This window comes from Bufo gargarizans, chromosome 11 (genome assembly GCF_014858855.1).
Source record: "Bufo gargarizans isolate SCDJY-AF-19 chromosome 11, ASM1485885v1, whole genome shotgun sequence".
Lineage (NCBI taxonomy): Eukaryota > Metazoa > Chordata > Amphibia > Anura > Bufonidae > Bufo > Bufo gargarizans.
The window spans coordinates 47,798,696-47,815,323 of NC_058090.1; the positions used below are offsets into that span (position 1 = coordinate 47,798,696).

Consider the following 16,628-nt stretch of genomic DNA (forward strand, 5'->3'; position numbering starts at 1 on the left):
GGCCTGGGGGCTGTGTTAGCCCAGATTCAAGAGGGAAAAGAAAGAGTGATAGCTTATGCAAGCCGCTCCCTGAAAGGAGCTGAGAAAAATGACCAGAATTATAGTTCCTTCAAACTAGAGTTCCTGGCATTAGTGTGGGCAGTGACGGAAAAATTCAAAGATTATCTAGCCGCTACCCCATTCATTGCATTCACTGATAATAACCCTCTGGCACATCTAAATACAGCTAAATTGGGGGCTTTGGAGCAAAGATGGGCCTCTCGCCTCGCCAACTATGATTTCTCTGTAAAATATCGTGCTGGACGTACTAATGACAATGCTGATGCTTTATCCAGACTTCCCACAGAGACAGCTCCTGATGATGTGCGAGATGCCTGGGAAGATGTAGAAATGCCGGCCTTCTACCATAAATTTGCTCAACAGGATCAGGCTCGGGCTACCAGTAACAGAGCTGCAGTTCCTTCATCCTCCAGTAGGCCGGAACTCAAAGAAGAAAGGTGGGTGAAACTACAGTCTGAAAGTAGAGTGCTGGGTGAATTGCTGGACTTCATTACCAGTGGCAGAACCCCTGAGAGGATTCGGCGTAAGAGTACAGATCCTGAGCTCATCAAACTGTGGAGACAGCGCCATCAACTCTTTATACAAAAGGGCCTGCTGCTACGGAGAAGCCTAGACCCAGTGTCCAACGAAAGAGTGCATCAAATTCTCATACCCCGACGAGATGCAGGTATGGTGTTGGAGATGTACCACAATCAATCCGGTCACTTTGGGGTCCAAAAGACTGAGGCAAATATCCGCCAGCGGTTTTATTGGGTGGGCATGAGAGAAGACATGGAGAAGTGGTGTCGGGAGTGTGTAGCCTGTGCCTTGAAACGAGGTGAACACCATGATCAGAGGGCACCACTGAGACCCATTGTAAGTACTCGTCCTCTTGAACTTGTCGCCATCGACCATGTGAAACTGGAGCCTAGTCGCTCAGGGTATGTGTACGCTATGACTATTATTGACCATTTCACTAAGTTTGTTGTAGCGGTGCCTGTGAGAGACCAGACGGCCAAGACTACAGCCGAACTGTTCTGGAAACACTTCCTCCTGCCTTACGGTTGTCCAGAGAAGATCCTCACCGATCAAGGTCCTGCTTTTGAGTCCCATCTGTTCCATGAACTGTGCCGCCTGCACAACTGTAAGAAGATCCGGACGACGGCCTACCATCCGCAAGGTAATGGATTATGTGAAAAAATGAATCAGACCTTGATAGAGATGCTGAGGACCGTGCCTCCTGAAACCAGGGGAGATTGGCCTAATCTGTTGCCACAGCTCATGTTCACATACAATCATACCATACACTGTTCCACCGGGTATACCCCCTTTTATTTGATGTTTGGGCGCCAAGGATTATTGCCTGCTGACCACTCCTTGGATGTACTCGTACCTGATTGCATCAACCCATTCCCTAATACCGACTGGGTTGCTGAACACCAAAGGCGATTGAATACGGCCCAAGCTATTGTTCAGGAACGTATGGACTATGCTAGAGACCGGCAGCAGAGAGACTATGACCAAGCAGCCCATGCAGAACCCTTGACGATAGGGGCTGTGGTATGGTTAAAAAATAACCGCCGTACCAGTAAACTGGACAGTAAATGGGAGCAAAGTCCTTATGTTGTCACTGCAATCCCAAATGTTGGAACTCACACTTATGAGATCACCCGGGAGGGCAGGGGATCCCAAATTGTACACCGAAACCGGTTAAAGCTCTGCCTGACACCAGGACCCAGTGCCGAGAGTTCTATATCTGAACCCCCTGTGTCAGAGTCATCGATACAGCCCGAGGATCCTATGCAGGCTGTCCGAAATCTAAGGTATGACGCCGATCCCATGCATTGGCTTCTGACACCATGGTTGAACTTGTTGGTGCCCGCTCCGGCACCTACTGTACCTTTACTTCCAGAAGAGCCGGTTCAAGATGCCCCGGATCCAGTTCCCCCTCCAGTGGATCCTGTTGTTCCTGTTGTTCCCGTTGTTCCTGACCAAGGTCTCACGGATGGAGATCCTCCTGTTGCTACTCCCTCTTCTACCTCGGTGCTAAGGGAAGAGGAAACCCCTGTGTTGAGAAGGTCCACCCGGATGACCAGGGGACGTCCGCCAGTCCATTTAAGAGACTTTGACTATGCTGGTGGTGTCTCCTCCCGAACAGTTACTATCGGAAATAGCCTGCTTGATGTTTGTGCGCAAGAATGGACTCCTCCACGTGAGCCCTTGCCTGTTCTACACCCACGGGGAAACCCTGTGTAGTTCCTTATTATACCTCAGTCAAGAAAAATAGACTAACCTGGTTCACCTTAAGTCCGCTGTGCCAGGTCAGCGGCCGTGCCCAAGAAGAAAGAAGACGCCCCTTTTTCTTGCGTCCTTTGTTGCAAATGTTATATTTTTGTGTGAAATAGTTGTTTATTATATTTATAATGTAATGGTTAAATTATGCATCAGCTTATGTTGGTTCAGGCATGTGTGTGAGTACGAGGCCTTACTCACGTTAAAGTCTGGGGGTGTGCAGCATACGGGTAGGCTACCCGACACTGCTAGATTTGAGTGTGTAGTTCCCTTTAAGCCAGTCAGGCCGGTTACCGGCAATCCTTATCACAGCCAGCAGAGGGAGCCGCCAGTTCAGTATAAATAGGCTAGGGCCTAGCTCAGGAAGTTTAGAAGTTTCCAGACTCAGTGCAGAGAGGATCCCCTCCTGAGTCCATGCATAGAAGTCAGAAGGGCATAGCTAATCAGCCTGAAGACACAGAATACCACAGAGGCCGATCAGATAAAGCAAGAGGTACTCAAGATAACAGAGGAGGTACTAGATAAGGACAGCTTCAAGGGTACGCCAGATAAAGGGCATTAGACCTTGGAGAGAAAGTCACATGTAGCAGGACCAGTCAGGAATAGTGTGCATGCCGCCTGTACTGCATCTCCTGTAATCAACACTCTGTATAATGCCTTGCTAAGACCGGCCATTCTGTACTCCCAAGAACCAGCTGTATTCACTGATATTCAGTAAAAGTTCCAGTTTTTGTTGGCTATCCTATGCTTGCTTCATTCTTTTACCATACCCTACACGGCGTGTCACCGTTTAATTGACACTGGCGTCACGAACTGTTAAATACCTGCCTGTTCCAGTATTTGCCCCAATTGAAGACGACAGTGGATCCCAGGTTAGTGGTCAATCTGCACTACAAAGCCCAGCACACACTACTGACCCCCTGGGACACTGCACCATTTCAAGATCCGGGTGTGGCCTAGCCAGTCTCCAGATCTCAACCCCATAGAAAACCTTTGGAGGGAGTTAAAAGTCTGTGTTGCCTAGCGACAGCCCCAAAACATCACTGCTCTAGAGAAGATCTGCATGGAGGAATTGGCCAAAATACCAGCAACAGTGTGTGTAAACCTTGTGAAGACTTACAGAAAACATTTGACCTCTGTCATTGCCAACAAAAGCTATATAACAAAGTATTGAGATTAACTTTTGTTATTGACCAAATACTTATTTTCCACCATAATTTGCAAATAAATTCTTTAAAAATCAGACAATGTGATTTTCAGGATTTTTTTTTCTCATTATGTCTCTCATAGTTAAGGTATACCTATGATGAAAATGACAGGCCTCTCATCTTTTTAAGTGGGAGAACTTGTACAATTGGTGGCTGACTAAATACTTTTTCGCCCCACTGTACATATATATATTCACAGTATATAAACGTAAAAAGTTCACGCTACAGTGATATTATATCATGAAAGTAGGGCATTTGAGTAGAAGCATGCAATGGTGATTTCCTCATCTCAAACGATTTATTGAAACAAAAGCCAACAACAGTGGTGGGTATACCCCACAAAAAATGTCAGTCTCAAAAACTTGTTATGTGACCGTGAGCAGCAATTACAGCTTGACAACGACATCTCATGCGGTTCACAAGTCGACTTATTGTCTGCTGAGGCATGACATCCCACTCTTTTGCCAGGTCATTGAGGTCATCAGGTCATTGAGGTTCTGGGGTACAGAGTTATGAGCCTCTACACAGTGACTCAGCTGATCCCATAGGTTTTCAATAGAATTTAGTGCAGACCACTCCATTTGAGGTCCCCCAGTCTCCAGCAGCCGTTTCCTTATAATGTGACCTTGATGAGCTGGTGCATTGTTGTCCATGAAGATGAAATTAGACCTGTGCTGTTCATGCAGAGGCACAATGACTGGATTAATGATGTTATTCAAGTAGTATGGGCTTGTCACTGAACCATTCACAAAGCGTTGGGCAGTTGTGTATTGACTAGACACACCTGCCTACGCTGTAAAACCACCACCACCAAAAGCTCGTCTGGTGACAAAAGTGGCTGATGCATAGCGCTCTCCTTGACATCTCCAACATCATTGGTGGCCATCATTTCTGCTCAGCATGAATCGACCTTTAGCAAAGAACAGCAATAAGGCCCACTGGTCCCTCATCCAACGTAGATGCTCCATGCAAGACAATGACGTCTGTGGTCAGGTACCCTTGCAAGTCGTCTAGCACACAGACCAAGCTGATGTAAAAAGTTTTGAATGGTCTGCCATGACACTTGGGTGCTTCTCACCTCCCTTAAATGTGCCTGGAGTCGTGTGGCATTTATCATCCAGGTCCGCAGGGCATTGTTCCCAATGAAGTGGTCATCAGTGTGGGATATGGCCAAAGGATGTCCACTTCTATGCCTTTCTGTGACTTTTCCAGTCTCTCTGTATCTCTGCTGCAACCTGCTGATGACTTTCTGTGACACTCTAAGCTCAGTTGCCACTTCTGTCTGAGAACATCCTGGTACTGTTGATCAATTGTTGGGTGTCGTCTTGGTCTCATGATGTCAAAATTTGAACAACATGATGAGGACTTGAGGAGGACTGTTTAAATACTAATTGTAATTAAGCCAGGAAATGTATTGGGCAATTCATGCATCAAACACCTGTTGTGAATTTTGCCATTAAGCTCCTTGTTAGAGAACAGCAAGTTGTGCAAAAAGTACAGAAACGGGCTTCCGGTTCCGGCGCTGGTATGTGGAGACGCGCTTAGCGGAGCTCCGCCACCTTCCCAGACAACTTCACCCTCCGATCACTGCCTACGGGCTCAATTAACCACACGAAGTGTGGTAAGTGTAGGAAGACAGTACATCGTGTATGGAGAGGTACCTGCTACGTAGCGGGAAGAAGCCGGAGGACGGAGACGAGTCGCGGCCGGAGCGGCTGCATAAAGAGGCCAAGATGGCGGCCGAGATTGAGGCCACGCCGCGGGCGGTTGAATTGAATCAGCCCCTGCTATCCTCACAGGAGGACTTGTTCCAGCATACCCCGCTACCAGCTGCGAATCTCAAGAGGCTGGCAATAGAGGTTGCGGCCCACCTGGCACCTGATCTCAAATCCACGCTAGCAGCGACGATACAGGAATCCCTTACAGAGCTGCAGGAAGCTTACAATCAGCAGGGGTACCGCATAGACGAACTTGAACAGAGGACGTCCTGCGTGGAAGAATATATGCAAGGCACGCAATCGCGAATGAAAACGCTGCTGCAGACGGTGAATGAGTTAAAAGATAAGGTTTATGACCTTGAAAACCGCTCACGTGGCAGTAACCTCAGGTTAGTGGGTCTCCCAGAGGACATACCGGGCTCAGAGCTTAAACACATTTGTGAGTCAGAACTCCCCAGAGCGCTGGGACTGTCGATTCCCCGCAAAGTGGAAAGAGCGCATAGATTGGGGTCACTACAGAGCCCTCCTGGGGGATCCAAGGAGGTATCTAATCGTCTGCAGAGGGGCAGACAGGTCATAAAGAAGTACCTCGATTTCTCTGACAAGGAGGACATTATACGCGCTTTTAGGGCGCGAAAAGAACCTCTAACCTATAGGGGGCAAAAAATCATGCTCTTCAATGATTACTCGGCAGTGATCACAAAGAAAAGGAGAGGTTTCAGTGAAATATGCACGTCATCGTTCCGGAGGAAAATCCGTTTCCAACTACTGTATCCGGCAGTTTTAAAAGTGAAGTGCGCAGATGGAGTCTATAGGAACTTTAATAATGCCTCGGATGCTACAGCTTTTTTTTCACAAGGCCCATATATCCCCGAATCTGAGGATCCGGCAGAAAAGGGGAGAAAAGGATCACAGAGTCCACAATTTGATTCGCAAGGGACTTCCCGTGACAAGTCGCAACGGAAGGAAGAGGTCCTGCATTTCTCGTCTAGCAACCAGCGGAAGCAGCGAAAATGAGGGATGTTATGCTTCATACCTGAACGCCTCCATAAAGGGGTGAGAAAGAAATGAAGGAGGGGGCTGATGGATCTGGTGGTTTTAATCCTCCGATGTAAGCTAACCAGGGGGAAGTTTGTGGGAATGTAAGATGGTACCAGAAAAAAGTGAAGCCCAGGATGTGATGTTTTGTTCACTTGCCTTCACAGGCTACTCAGGGATGTTTTTTTATGTTCTTCTTTCATGTTTTAGTTATGTTAGAATTGTCCTGCCAATCTTTAAGTCTCATACATGTGACAGCGGGGGGAAGAACCTACTAAAAATGTGGGGAAATGATTAGGATTATAACTTGGAACGTCAAGGGCCTGCGCTCCCCGCAGAAACGCATAATGGTGCTGCGCCATCTGAAGCGCTTGGGGGCAGATATTGCGTTTCTGCAGGAAACGCATCTCCTAGAGGCGGATTTTATGAGAATGTCAAGGCTATGGGTGGGAAAGGTCTATGGGTCTCCAGCAATACAGGGCAAGGCGGGTGTAATCACTCTGGTACATAGGAATTTAGTGCATAGGATCCAAGGTTATGCTGCAGATGATGAAGGCAGGGTGTTGGTACTAACAATGAAAGATGGGAGCAGGAATCTCAACGTGTATAATATATATGCACCCAACGTAATGCAAGGTTGTTTTTTTGCCTCCCTGAGAGACAAGATATTGGCGGATCCTGTGGGCAACATACTGGTGAGAGGGGACTTTAATGCCACAATGGTGGAAAGCAAGGACCGTAAACAGTCAGGGCTGGTGAGGAAAAAAGTCCATGGGAGAAGTGGGGTTTTGTCTTCTCTTACAGAGGACATTGCTGTGGTGGATATCACATCCGGATGAACGAGATTTTACCCACTTTTCCCATACACAAAATTCATGGTCTCGCATAGACTACTGGTTTGCTAAACCAGAACTTCTTTCCAGAGTTAGTGAGGTAGTTATTGAAAATCTGCTGATCTCAGATCATCATTAGTGGTTTTGACATTGGCGGATATGGAACCGAGAGTGGCAGAATATATCTGGAAATTCCCGTCTTTCCTAGCTGAGGATGAGACTTTTGTAGAATTATTACTGGGCTGGTGGCTGGAATACAGCACCATCAACCAGGAGCATGAATCTGACCCTCTACTTTTTTAGGAAGCAGGCAAGTCCGTTCTAAGAGGCAGATTGATAGCATACATAACAGGTCTCAAGAGAGCTACGAAGGCACAATTCATTAAGTGTAGTCAAGAAGTCCAGAGTTGCTACAGGGCTTTTGTGCAATCTCCAACGCCAGAGAACAAAGACAAATGGATTGCAGCTAGGGGGGATTTTGAGCTTTGGGCAACGAGAAAGGAGAGCTTTCTGTCACGACTGGCGGTGGGGGAAACCCCCAGCCGTGCGGTACCCGGAGATGTTTGGTCGCTGCAAGACCACAGGATCAGGGAGCCGGTCACCTCCTAAAGTCTCCCTGATCTGACCCTAACTCCTAACCTACATGGGCCGACCTTTAGGGTAGGAGGACCCATGCGCTGGAACCTCGGGTCCCTACTATCCCTCCGCAGGTCCCTAGGCTAGGAGCTGGATAGACTACCTGTTCCTCCAGAACACGGAGGAACAGGAGCCTAGAAAGGCCAAGCTGGAAATAAGGGGAATCCAATACCACTTATGGCAGTGGCAGGTAAGTGGAACTACAACCTCACCTACCTGCCACAAACACACCGCCCGGAACCCATGCAAAAGTGCTGTCTGTCTACAACCACAGAAAAGACAACAGCACACACCATACATCACACAGGGAACCAGGGAACCATAAGGTGCAACAAGCCAGCAACCACATACACATAAACATAACATCAGACAAGGTAACAAAGGTTTATGACCAGAAGGATGGTCCCCACCAGGCAGATGGAGGAGACAGGAGGCTGCTCCAGCCAGCATGGCTGAGAGCAACCTACTGAACCCAGCCAGGGACTGAGGCTTTATAGGCCAAGTGGCCACACCCAACGGCCAGACACACCCAGTGACTCACACACACTGGGAAGGGGGTTAACCCTTCCTACACCAACTAAAAGGGAAATAGCACACACACTCACTCACCTGTTACCGCTGGCAACGGCATGCGTGGCAGCCGTGTCCTGAAGAACAACCAGCAGGCCGAGACCCTGCCACCACATGCCCACAACACCAGACGTTGCCGCGGACCACCGCAGGTGAAGGGAGGTGTCCAAGTGCATACAACCAACACAATCTCGTGCACAACAAACACACAAAGGGAGTGCACATAAACACAGACGAAGGACGTGCACACCAAAACACGTTGCCAAGGGCAACCGCACGCATGCCTGTTATTCGCGGCAACCGCACCTGAGGCAAACCACTAAGTGCCCCCAGCTGCGGCTGCGACAACACCAGACCGCGGATAACTGCATGCGGCTCCCAAGGAGTCACGACCATGACCAGGGGTCGTGACACTTTCATAAAGCTAAGTGGGAATTGGAGCTGCACAAGTTTGGTAATAAGGCTGGTAGACTCCTGGCCAATTTGGCTAAGGGACGTAGACAAACAACCCCAATCACCCATTTGCGTGACTCTGTAGGAAAGTTGAGGTCCCATCCCCACGTATAGTAGACCTGTATAGTAGACCACCTGATAATGTATCGATAGACCCCAGTTTCTTAGATGGCTTAAATCTCCCAATGGTCGCACAGGAGGATCTGGATCAGCTTAATATGCCCATCACGGAAGAGGAAATTCTGAATACGATATCACAATTACCTGGGAATAAGGCACCGGGACCTGATGGTTATTCGGGCGACTTCTATAAAGCCCTAAAAGTACAAATTTCACCAGTAGTGTCTAGATTGGGAAATGTCCTTTTACAGGGGGGAAGGCTATCCGCTCAAATGAACATGGCACATATACTCATGCTCCCTAAGGAGGGTAAGCCAGCAGAGGACCCCGCGTCGTACAGACCGATATCTCTCATCAATCAGGATGTTAAAATCCTATCAAAGCTTATGGCCAACAGATTAGCACGCATCCTCCCGAATCTGATCAGCCCACTACAGGTTGGTCTCATCAGAAATCGATCAGCGGTCACCAACATCCGCCGAGTTTTGGCGGTCTTGGATGAGGTGGGTCGGAGAAAGGGAGAGGGATCGACACCCTCCATAGTCACCCTGGACGCTGAGAAAGCTTTTGAGAAAGTACACTGGGAGTGGCTATGGAGGGTGTTGGACAAATTTGGGGTGAGGGGCTCTTTCAGGGAGTACCTTTCTCAGCTATACACAACTCTTATGGCCAGGATAGGCATGCAGGGCTTTCTTTCTGACCCTTTTAGCTTGCATAGGGGAACCAGGCAGGGTTGTCCCTTATCCCCTTTACTGTTCGACCTGGCTGTGGAGCCACTGGTTCGTCTTCTAAACTCGGGTGGGATTTTTAAGGGTATTAGAGTAGGGAATTCTGAACTGAAAGCCATCTTTTTCGCTGATGACATACTCTTATTTATGGAAAACCCCATTTCAGATCTACAGGCGGTACTGAACAGCATAGCAGAATTTGGTCAGTTCTCAGGTTTTAAGATAAATACAGCCAAGTGTGCTCTTTTACAACTGGGGAGGGGGGGGACAAGATTGAAGTCGAGGAGTGATATAGGTGGGATACCGGTGGCTAAAGACCACATTACATACTTAGGAATCAAGATAGGTCCCAGAGCAGAATCCTTGTATGGTCTAAACTATACCCCTCTACTAAACAAGGTGACTTGTGAGTTGTGTAAGTGGCAGAATCTGCCCCTACCTTTACTAGGCAGAATTCATTTAGTCAAAATGATCAGCTTCTCCAGACTTCTTTACCCTCTTCAAACGTTGCCCTTGCTGATTAAACATGTGGACGTCAGCAGACTTCATGGTGAGGTGGCATGTTTTATCTGGAAGGGAAAGAGACCAAGAATAGGTCTGAGGAAGCTGATGGCCCTAAAAATAAAAGGGGGAATGAATATGCCTGACGTTAGAATATATAATCATGCGTGTCTTCTCAGACACATTATTGACTGGCTACATCACACAAGTTTTCACTCTGACTATGTTTTAGAGAAGGAACTTTGCGCACCTTGGGATCCTTGCACCCTGTTACACACGGCCTTGAGAGCCCTCCCCATGCACTTGCGGAATTCGACTATCTTCCGTCACACCTGGGCAGCATGGCGAATTATTAGGAAGAATTTGCGACTGTCAGAGGGTCTCGAAATTTTTGCCCCTGTGGGGACATCCGGAATTCGAGCAGGGAAGGAGTAATGCCTTGTTTAAGGAATGGAAACAGAAGGGAATACTAAGGGCCCAGCAGTTGCTGCATAAGACCGAGAATAGATGGCTATCATGTCAGGAAGTTAGGGACGTTTTTCACCTGAGTCCTTTTCAAACTATTCAATATACCCAGGTCAGTAAATTCCTGACCGATAGATTGAGAGATGTTTCTAAGGAAATAACGACAAATGAATTTGACAAGATAGCATTGAAGGGTACAGGCCCACAATCCATATCTCTCTTATACTCCCAGTTACGGGAGATTTTGGGAGACGGTCTGCCACTCCTGGTTTTTCGCCCATGGGCCCGTATCTTAGAAGACGATGAGGCAGGGGAGAAGATCTTGAAGGGATGGTGGGCTTTGAGGAGCTCAGTCATAAATGAAACTTGGAGGGACACACATTTCAGGATAATGCATAATGCCATCTATGCTTTTAATCTCCCGGCAGCTCCCAATAGGTTGGACAGGATCACTAGGTGCCTAAGATGTAAGGTAATGCACACCAACCTATTCCATGGTTTATGGTCCTGCCCTCAAATACAAAGCCTATGGAACCAGGTGGCCCAGATATCAAAGGTTGGAATCTGACAGTCCCGTTGAGCCTTGTGATCTTTTTATTTCATTACTGGGAGGAACTGAAGGATGGGGTCCCTATGGAACGTAGACTGCGGACCCTCTTCCATGCACTCTGTATGGTAACCAAAAGGAGCATTTTACAACACTGGCTCCGGCCTTCAGTCCCCTCTAGGGATGATATTTTAGCCTTGTCTCAAAGAGTTACTGACCTTGGAGCGAGGGGATGTAATAAAACATAAGGAAGGGAAGGGAGGCAAATTTCTCAAGAAATGGAGTAGGCTTTCTGACACAGTTCTTCTCCGATTCCGAAATTGAGAATATTCATGAGACCTTTCACACTAACGAAGTGGTACCTAGAGGAGCAGTTGAAAGGGACGCTAGGTCGTTTGGCACTAATGACATGTTTATTATGACCGTCCGAGATGTTACCAGTATGGCGGACATAATACCTTTAGCCCATGTCTGTACAAGAGGTATGGTGAATGTTCTGGCAGGACGAAAGTTAGTTTTGGTTTGGGGTTGGGAGGAGGGGGGTTAGGCTTTTTCAGATCTGGGTGGGGGGGGAGGACACTTAAATGAAGGGTTTTGAGAATAATTGACGTTGAGGGTCAAATTGTTTTGAATCTTTACTGTCTAACTAGGCATCAATGTCTGTTTCATGAAAATGATTTGTAACCAACATACAATGCTTTGAATTGTACTATATATATATATGTCTTTCCTTTGAGAAATAAAAAAAAATTCTTAAAAAAAAAAGTACAGAAACATTGAACAGTTGGACATGTGCATTCAAAAGTTTAGAGAAGGTCACATTGAGTTCACCTGTAAAGGTTAGAGTGCATTTAGTTTCATCCTGAAATGTCACCCACAAGTGAAATATCCCAAACTTTTTGTGAGTAGTGTAATATAAATACATTATATTTTATATATACATACACAGGCAAACATATGCTCCCATTAAAGGGGTTTTCCAGGAAATGATAATGGTAACCTATCCTTAAGATAGGTTATCATTATCTCATCGTATAGGGTGTGAATTCTTATTTAGGTCCCTACTCAGTGAACTACTGGTGATGTCTCCTCTGGCTGGAATCGTTCTCTTTCGTTCTTTTCTCAGTCCTGCACAGATGATGTCTTTTGACCACAACTTGTTTCAGCATAATTGAAAACACCTATTTGCCTCCTTTTATGCCCCCCATCAGTGTCCTTCATATAAAATATCCCCCAGTAGTGTCCTTTTTATGTAAAAGTACCCTCCAGTAGTGGCCTCTTAAAACACAGTGCCCCCAGAGTAGTGGCATCTTTACTGCCCCCTAAGTAGTGGTCCCCTTAAATATAGCCCCTCTCCAGGGGGGCAGCCTTCAGCCTATAAGGCTTAACAGTGGGGCAGAGAAAACAAGAGTTCCTGTCCCCTCCGTTCAACTGCAGCATTTTCCACGGACCAATACCAGATGGACCGCAGCCCAACACTGTTCCACACCCCGGTGGTTGGGGACCACTGTTTTATGGCATAATTTTAGGACTTTTTGTTGAGAACAAGAATTCACTGCCTGTATAGATACAAAAATAAAAAATATTTATTATTGATTGCTAAATATTAAGAACTTTATGATGGGCAAGTGCCCTTGTATCACAGGTTCTAACCTCTAAACAGTTGAGTCCCTGAATTTTTATAAGAGGGACTACATGGTATTTAAACAATACAATCAATGTATTGTTGTGAGTTTAGAGGTATAGGAAAATAGGTACTGGGCCTAGATCTTGTGTATTTAAATTCTTGCACTTTCACCAGAGTTGGTGGGGTAGTGGATCCCTGATGGTGATTATGATCTATTGCCCAGGATAGATACATTCAAAAATGTGTGTATGGAACTTAAGCAATATATCTATAATGCTCAACCAGTTTCTCTGGTAGGCACCAGATCATCAGGAGCTTCAGATATGACTAGGCAACACTATGAATCGAATTTGCTGAATAACCAGAATAGAAGCTGATGCAATGTGCTAGCTGTCAACACACATTGTATAAAGATAATGAATAATAAAACACCTGGGGAATGAACGCAATGTTCCCTGGTGTTGGGAAATTGCACAAAGCCCTATTTACCTATACCTCTAAACTCACAACAATGCACTGATTGTATTGTTGTAAATACCATGTAGTCCATCCTATAAAAATTTAGGGACTCAACTGTTTAGAGGTTAGAGCCTGTGATACAAGGGCACTTGCCCATCATAAAGTTCTTAATATTTAACAATCAATAATAAATATTTTTTATTTTCAATTTTAGTATCTATACAGGCAGTGAATTCTTATAGATTTTTAGATACATTATCAATCATATTTTCTCATTACTCAGTGGTTTTTGTTGAGAACAAGACACAGTTTTTTTCCAATAACGCTGTGTGTGTTTAAATACCAATAAGGGACAGTTTTTGAAACATTTTTTTTTTATTTAAAAAGCATAACATATGTGGTTATGCAGTGCGTTTTTAAACAGGCTGTTTATTAACACAGTGAACCATGAATTTACCCATAGCTACAGATGTAGTAGAGTTGACACACATGCTTTATGAGACATGTTATCTAAACTAAATGTGTTAAGCAAACACCTTAATTGCTTTTCAATGGGGAGGGGGGATGCAAGGGGGGACCTCAGAGTGTCATATATTCATGGTGGGAACCAGGCATGTAGAGTCCATCCGTTCACCTTTTCTGCGTTGCACAAAGACACGGTGGTTGGAACCAAAGATCTCAAATTTGGACTCATCAGACCAAAGCACAGATTTCCACTGGTCTAATGTCCATTCCTTGTGTTCTTTAGCCCAAATAAGTCTCTTCTGCTTGTTGCCTGTCCTTAGCAGTGGTTTCCTAGCAGATATTTTACCATGAAGGCCTGATTCACACAGTCTCCTCTTAACAGTTGTTCTAGAGATGTGTCTGCTGCTAGAACTCTGTGTGGCATTGACCTGGTCTGGTGACTTGAGGCTGGTGACTCGGATGAACTTATCCTCTGCAGCAGAGGTGACTCTTGGTCTTCCTTTCCTGGGGCGGTCCGCATGTGAGCCAGTTTCTTTGTAGCGCTTGATGGTTTTTGTGACTGCACTTGGGGACACTTTCAAAGTTTTCCCAATTTTTCGGACTGACTGACCTTCATTTCTTAAAGTAATGATGGCCACTCGTTTTTCTTTACTTAGCTGCTTTTTTCTTGCCATAATACAAATTAGAACAGTCTATTCAGTAGGACTATCAGCTGTGTATCCACCTGACTTCTCCACAACGCAACTGATGGTCCCAACCCCATTTATAAGGCAAGAAATCCCACTTATTAAACCTGACAGGGCACACCTGTGAAGTGAAAACCATTTCAGGTGACTACCTCTTGAAGCTCATCAAGAGAATGCCAAGAGTGTGCAAAGCAGTAATCAAAGCAAAAGGTGGCTACTTTGAAGAACCTAGAATATGACATATTTTCAGTTGTTTCACACTTTTTTGTTATGTATATAATTCCACATGTGTTAATTCATAGTTTTGATGCCTTCAGTGTGAATCTACAATTTTCATAGTCATGAAAAAAATAAAACTCTTTGAATGAGAAGGTGTGTCCAAACTTTTGGTCTGTACTGTAATTAATTTTATTATTAAAATACATTCTGTAAAACATTTTTTGTTTTTGTTTCAGCAATCTGCACCTAGAGCCGCCAGCGAGGATCCTCCAGTCGCCTCCAGAGTCCGCGGGAATGAGCGTGGCGGTCGTAGACGTGTAAGTCTTGAATTAAGTAGTTTTAATTTGCATTTTGTATTAGGATTTACATTTAATTTTGTATTTCCTTTTTTTCAGGGTTCCAGAGGCTCCACCAGGGAAGATGAGGAGTTCGGGGTTCCTACCATAGATAACCTGCTCCTCATCCAACCGGTGGATGCGCGTCCATCATTATGGGACCACTCCAACCGCCACCACGCTGATCATCATCGGGCCCAGCGGCTCTGGAGGGACATCTGTGCGCAAATTTTTGAGACCTGGGGGGATCTAAATGCGGCGGCTCAGGAGAAATATGGTAAGTAAAAAAATAAATGTATATTGTTCTTTTCCTTACATCATGCTGATTTTATTTTTTATGTTTTTTTTTTCTATAGTCAAACTGGTTACAACGCGTTGGCGATCTATCCGGGACCGCTTCAGGAGGGATTTTAACAAGGAGGTTCAGGCCCTAGGTGGCTCCGGAGGAGCCTCAGGGATCCCATACATCCATACGGCGGCCCTGGGTTTCCTACGAAAGGCGATGGCACCAAGAAGGTAAATATTTTTAACAACTGTTAAAAAAGAAAAAATTGTAAAGGGGCTCCCTTGGCTCCCCTGTTTTGCCAGCCCCCTACAGTCAGAGGGACAACTGTTCCCTCCGTCTGAGTGTAAGGGGCTGTCTGAGTCAGCAGAGTCTTTGGCTCCCCTGTTTTGGCCAGCCCCCTATGGTATACGGTAGACATAGCATAGAATATGGACATTTTATTTAACCACTTCAGCCCCGCTAGGTGAAACCCCCTTCATGACCAGAGCACTTTTTACACTTCGGCACTACACTACTTTCACCGTTTATCGCTCGGTCATGCAACTTACCATACAAATGAATTTTACCTCCTTTTCTTCTCACTAATAGAGCTTTCATTTGGTGGTATTTCATTGCTGCTGGCATTTTTACTTTTTTTGTTATTAATCAAAATGTAACGATTTTTTTGCAAAAAAATGACATTTTTCACTTTCAGCTGTAAAATTTTGCAAAAAAAAACGACATCCATATATAAATTTTTCGCCAAATTTATTGTTCTACATGTCTTTGATAAAAAAAAATGTTTGGGCAAAAAAAAATGGTTTGGGTAAAAGTTATAGCATTTACAAACTATGGTACAAAAATGTGAATTTCCGCTTTTTGAAACAGCTCTGACTTTCTGAGCACCTGTCATGATTCCTGAGGTTCTACAATGCCCAAACAGTAGAAAACCCCCACAAATGACCCCATTTCGGAAAGTAGACACCCTAAGGTATTCGCTGATGGGCATAGTGAGTTCATAGAAATTTTTATTTTTTGTCACAAGTTAGCGGAAAATGATGATGATTCTTTTTTTTTTTTTTTTTCTTACAAAGTCTCATATTCCACTAACTTGCGACAAAAAATAAAAAATTCTAGGAACTCACCATGCCCCTCACAGAATACCTTGGGGTGTCTTCTTTCCAAAATGGGGTCACTTGTGGGGTAGTTATACTGCCCTGGCAATTTAGGGGCCCAAATGTGTGAGAAGAACTTTGCAATCAAAATGTGTAAAAAATGACCGGTGAAATCCAAAAGGTGCACTTTGGAATATGTGCCCCTTTGCCCACCTTGGCAGCAAAAAAGTGTGACACATCTGGTATCGCCGTACTCAGGAGAAGTTGGGGAATGTGTTTTGGGGTGTCATTTTACATATACCCATGCTG

At 45.4% G+C, this 16,628-nt stretch overlaps 1 long non-coding RNA gene across 1 annotated transcript; it reads left to right on the forward strand.

Annotated features, from left to right (window-relative positions):
- The first annotated feature begins 14,863 nt into the window (after positions 1-14,863).
- LOC122921578 lies at positions 14,864-15,538 on the forward strand. Its single transcript, XR_006387039.1, has 3 exons — positions 14,864-14,921; positions 15,000-15,216; positions 15,296-15,538. It is a non-coding gene; the product is annotated as an uncharacterized LOC122921578 (long non-coding RNA).
- Positions 15,539-16,628: the final 1,090 nt, after the last annotated feature.